The sequence below is a fragment of the Tamandua tetradactyla genome, chromosome 11, assembly GCF_023851605.1.
Source record: "Tamandua tetradactyla isolate mTamTet1 chromosome 11, mTamTet1.pri, whole genome shotgun sequence".
NCBI classification, from domain to species: domain Eukaryota; kingdom Metazoa; phylum Chordata; class Mammalia; order Pilosa; family Myrmecophagidae; genus Tamandua; species Tamandua tetradactyla.
In genome coordinates, this window is record NC_135337.1 from 437,880 (window position 1) to 443,879 (window position 6,000).

Consider the following 6,000-nt stretch of genomic DNA (forward strand, 5'->3'; position numbering starts at 1 on the left):
GAAAAGTTTTGATAATGGGTGGTGCTGATGGTAGCGCGACATTGTGAAGGCAACAACAGCACTGAAATATATACCCGAATATAATTAAAAGGTGAAATGTTAGATTGTCTGTATGGTAACAGAGTAAAAATCAAAAAAAAAAAAATCCATGGAACTACACTACACAGGGAACTCTAAATTAAACCATGGACTATAGCTAATAATACAATTATAAAAATGTGTTATCATCAATTGTAACACATGTTCCATGCCAATGCAAGCCACTGGTGGTTGGGTGGTAAATGGGGGAATCCTGTATTTTATGTATGATTGTTCTGTAAACCCATAAGTTCTCTCACCAAGAAAAAAATTTAAGGGGGCACCAAAAAAACGCAGTAATCAAGATGAAGAATATTTTAATGCAGTCTTTTAAAATCAAACTTAGTGCAAAACCCATGATGACCAAAATAAATTTTAAATAAAGGCAGGATCTGACCGTGCATTTTAATGCACAGCTCTGGGAGTGAGTGTCTTACTTCATCCTAGTCAGAGCCCTGGTTCTTCATTCCCAGGCCATGTGAAACAGCTAAATCTTTAGACGCATCTCTCCTGTGCTCTCTAGTGCTGTGTCAGCTGACCTCATCGGTGACAGCTCTCTTCTGTGCATTAAGAACTACCAGACATCAGGTGGCACCTTCAGTACACCACAAAATACAAAACTGAGCCAAGGCCAGCTCCTCCAGCCTCCTTCCAAACAGTTTTGTGCCTCAAGGGCAAGTTTCTGTGATTAATGGGGCAGCAGGGACAGGACAGAACAACACAGGGACAGGAAGGTGAGATGGTGGGAGAGGGAAGGAAGAGTAAATTACCTCATGCATTGCCTCTAATGCAACTAGAATACAAATGTCAAGAGCCTGATCTTTTAAGAAAACCCTCAGCTGCAACTCTCAGTTGAGGCACCTGCCCACTCAACTCAAAACCCAAATCTACCTCATCTCTAGTTTTCCTGTCACGTAGTCAGCAGTGGGTTCTGGAAATTAATGTAGTATATTCCAGGTGGGCTGCAGTGAGTCCCAGGTACTTCCCAAAGCTCATCAAACACTGTAAGAGCTACCCTTCCACAAGCACCGGACCTGCTCTAAAGGCAATGAAGACCATCAACAAGCGCCCTCTGATGGCAGAACCGGTGTTACAGGACCCGTCTCACTGATGTATATGGTTTGGGCCTCAGATGGCACCTAAATCTTCCAGTTGGTCATACCTCCCAACAGCTACTCCCTGCAGTCTTACACCTGCTTCAGTCATTTCTGTGAACTGCCAGGACCCCGTGGACCTGAAGCATTTTCCTCTGAGTGTCCTGCTGGTTCCTAGAGGTGGGCCACCCTAGGCCTGCCTCCTGGCTCTTTATCTACTTGGCCCTCACAGGGCCAGCTGTCATTGTGCCCTCTTTTCACCAGCTCCCTCTGAACCTCAGCCTGGACAGCCGATCCATCTGCCTGGTTCTTACAGTCCCTTTGCCCAGGGTCAGATTCTCCTCCAGTTTGCACAGTCCAATTGAGTGCCAGGCCCTGACCCTTTAGCTCAGACTGCTTCTCCCCCTCCTGGAGGTCCAATTTCTGTAGGTAAAGACCAAGTAAGGAGCTGTACCTGGAGAGGGTGGGGTGAAGGGGAAGAGAAGTGCTTAGGGCCAGCTGAGCCACAATGGAGGTAAGATACAGAGAAGTCTTTTAAGGTTTCTGCTAAAGAAAGAGAGAAAAAAGTTGCAGCCCCTGAAGAGCTGAAGTTGAAGACTGAGAAAACGGGTGCATGTGTCAAACTAGAAGTATTGTGCCAAAATTCAGCATTGCCGTTCAGCCAAAATGGACCGTCTGGCTTTGGAAAACAAAAAGCTGACTTCTGACTTTAATACTGTTTCTGACATCTCTGAACTTGTGCTCATGTAGGTTGCCATAATGTCTAATCAGCATAAAAACATGTCAATAATACCATCAAGGTGTGTCATTTGGATTTTTGCTAACATCTGACCATTCACTCTCAAATACAGTTAAGTATTCTAGACATAAATTGGAGTGTAAAATCTCCTTACATGCTTTACATGGTGAAATTCTATTAATCATTTGAAGTCTAAAATTTTAATTATTATTTCAAAAAGTGAAATGATACAATAATGAATAATTATTGCAAAAACTATCAATCTAAAATAGTTATTACTATTACTATTATTAATGGCATTGATATTACTATCAATAATTATTATTAACAGCATATATGTCCTCAGTTTCTGGCTCTACTAAGCCCCAACTACTCTGAGGGCAGCTCAGCTAATTTATATCAGAGCAGACTAATTTAGGTGGTAAGCATGATTGCACTATTGTATGTGTGTGAGGGGATGGATACACCAGTTAAGATCTTTTCTTGGACTCACCTTAGAAAATGAATACTGGTTTGGAAATCTCCACTGTGAACTGTATATATAAGGTCTCTTAACATGTCCTCTAAAGAGAACTTGTCAACCAATGTACTACAGCACTTACTGTGCCACAAACAGGTTCCATATATATTTGGAAACTGATTCTCTCAACCCCTCAGGCACTCAAGGAAACAGTCAGAGGCTCCAAGGCCAATCCTTGCCAAAGGTGTTGTTAGGGATCCTTGGAGGGCTGAGCAAGTGGAGCCTGAGATTTTTCATGTTCTAAGGAATGAAACCAAAATCCTCCAAGTGGTTTATACAGGTTGGCATGGTGTTCAGCCTCAGCTCCTGTTCATTCCCCCTTGCTTCTTGCACTCATTTCATTCCTCTCTGAGCTCCCACCACTTGTCCTCTGAACATGATATTCCTTCTTCCCTGGGCCCAGAATAAATAATATTTAATCAGATAAGACCAAAGAAATAGAGAGCCTTAAATGCACTGAGTCACTCTCAAGGACTTTAGAGGGAGGCAGTACCAGCTCTTTATGTCATCATTTCATTTCAAAATGAAGGCTTTTTAAATACAGGTCCCAGCATACTTTTTAGACAGATAAGGGACATTTTAGGGACACTCAAAAGGACAGGAAGGCTTCCAGTCCTTATTTTTCCTGACCCATAAATTCACACAAAGCAGATAATGCTTACAAAGCTTCCCTCTTCATTTCTCCCCCACCTCACTCGACTCCCATTTTTACTTCCAAGTCTTTTAATCTAATGTGTTAGCAGAACTTTGTATTTTATACTTTTAAGCTTAATCTATTTGGTTTGACTCAATGTGCCCTTATGGCACCTAATCAACTCTCCGGTCTACAAAAAATTCTGGATTATGTATCAACCCAGACTTCTAAGATTCCCTATTCTATGGCCTTTTTGCTTCATGGGGCTCCTTGATGCTTCCTTGACCTCTGATACTAATGTTTACTGATTTGCGACACCAGCCACCAAGACCTGCGCATCTCTCCCATTCCCCTTACCTTCCACATAAAGTCCCACCCTAGTGGCCAGATCTACTTCCATCCTATTCAGATCTTATAACATAACCATTCTGATCTTATCACAAGGAAAAGATCAACTTGACTGCAACCTCATGAGAGACACTAAGCCAAAGGCACCTATTCAGATCTTATAACATAACCATTCTGATCTTATCACAAGGCTGCAACCTCACGAGAGACACTAAGCCAAAGGCACCCAGCTAATTTGCTCCCAGATTCCTGACCCAAAGGAAATGTGAGATAATAAATGTTCGTTGTCCCCAATCACTAAATTTTGGGTAACTTGTTATGCAACAATAGATAACTAATACAACCCTCTCCTGGACCTTCCTTCAGTCCATGGTCATTCTGGAGAGTTAGAGACCCAGCCTTTCCGTTCACAAAGAAGCTAATATTCTCCCTACAGTAGAGGAAGATAAAGAATTCAAAATAGTTATTTAAGGCTGCATGACAGGAAACTTAATTCATAGTGAAATTTACAAGAGTGAGAAAAAGTACCTTTGTAAGCCAATTTTGTAGAATATACCACCCAAGCATGCTCTTCCAGATTTTTGAAAGCAATTTTATTGAGATATATTCATCCTACAATACGTCAAAAGTGTACAATCAGTGGCTTTTGGTAAAACCACAGAGTTGTGCATTTATCATCATAATCAATTTTAGAATAGTTTTAGTACTCCAAAAAGAAAAACCCTCTACCTCCTAATAGTCACCTCTCAATCCTCTCTCCTTCCCCAGCACTACATAACCACTAATTTAATTCTATCTCTATAAATTTATTTATATACATATATTTTATACACATGGGATCATACAGTAGGTAGTACTTTCTGTCTGGTTTCTTTCACATAGTATAATTTTTTCAATTATTGGTTTTTTTAATTAGTCATGTATAAAACACAACATCATTATATACCCCCAATTATTGACACTTTGCATTGGTGTGGTACCTTTGCTACAACTGATGAAAGAATATTAAAATATTACTAACTATATTCCATAGTTTACATTAGGTATATTTTCCCAAATGCCATCCTATTATTAACACCTTGTAAAATAACGTACATTTGTTATAATACACGAAGGAACACTCTCATATTTGTACTATTAAGCAGAGTCATTTCCACAACAGGTTCACTGTGCTATATGATGCCAGGTTTTATCCTCAAATTTTCCTTCTAGTAACATATACAACCCAAAGTTCCCCTTTCAACCACATCCACACACATAATTCAGTGCTGTTAATTATACTCACAATAATGTGCTACCATCATTTCTATCCATTTCCAAACATTTACAATCAACCTAATTAGAAATTCTGCACAAATTAAGCATCAGCTCTCCATTCTCTACCCTCAGTCTGTCTCCTGGTAACCTATATTCTAGAGAATAACTCCAGCAGTTTGCTCATTTTAATTAGTTCATAGTGGTGAGATAGTACAATATTTGTCTTTTTGTTTCTGGCTTATTCCACTTAAACATTGTCCTCAAGGCTCATCCATATTGTTGCATGCATCAAGACTTCATTTCTTCTTACAGCTGAAGAATATTCCATTGTATGTATACACCACATTTTGTTTATCCCTTCATTGATTGTTGGACACTTGGGTTGTTTCCGCCTTTTGGCAATCATGAATAATGCCGCTATGAACATTGGTGTGCAGTTGTCTGGTCAAGTCCCTGCTTTCAGTTCTTCTGAATATATATCTAGTAATGGGATTACTAGATATATTGTAGTTCTATACTTAGCTTCCTGAGGAACCACAAAATTGTCATCCACAGTGGCTGTACCACTTCTACATTCCCAGCTGCAGTGCATGAGTATTTCTATTTCTCCACGTCCTTTCCAACACTTGTAGCTTCCTTTGTTTTTAGCAGTGGCCATTCTAATAGGTGTGAAATGATATATAATTGTAGTTTTGAATTGCAGTTCCCTCATAGCTAATGATATCAAGCACCTTTTCATGTGTTTTTTAGCCGTTTGTATTTCCTCTTTGGTAAAAAGTCTATTCAATTCTTTTGCCCATTTTTAAATTGGGTTGTTCGTCTTTTTATTGTTCAGTTGTAGAATTTCTTTATATATTCTGGATATTAAATCCTTATCAGATGTGGTTTCCAAGTTATTTTCTGTGTTTGGGAAGGCTGCCTTTTTCACCTTTTTGACAAAGTCCTTTGAAGCACAAAAGTTTTGAGGAGGTTCCATTTACATATTTTTTTCTTTCATTGCTCATACTTTTGGTGTAAAGTATAAGAAACCATCTGCTACTACAAGATCTTGAAGATGTTTCCCTACATTTTTCTAGGAGTTTTCTGGTCCCGGCTCTTATATTAGGTCTTTGACCCATTTTAAATTAATTTCTATGTCCTCTATTAAGTTAGATCTTCTTTGATTTCTTCTAGTAGTGTTTTGTAGTTTTTGTGTACAAGCCCTTTACATCCTTGGTTAAATTTATTCCTAGATATTTAATTCTTTTAGTCCTTTAGTTCCATACAAATGGAATTTTTTCTTGATTTATTCCTCATATTGCTCATGACTGGTTGTAGTAGTTAGGTTCAG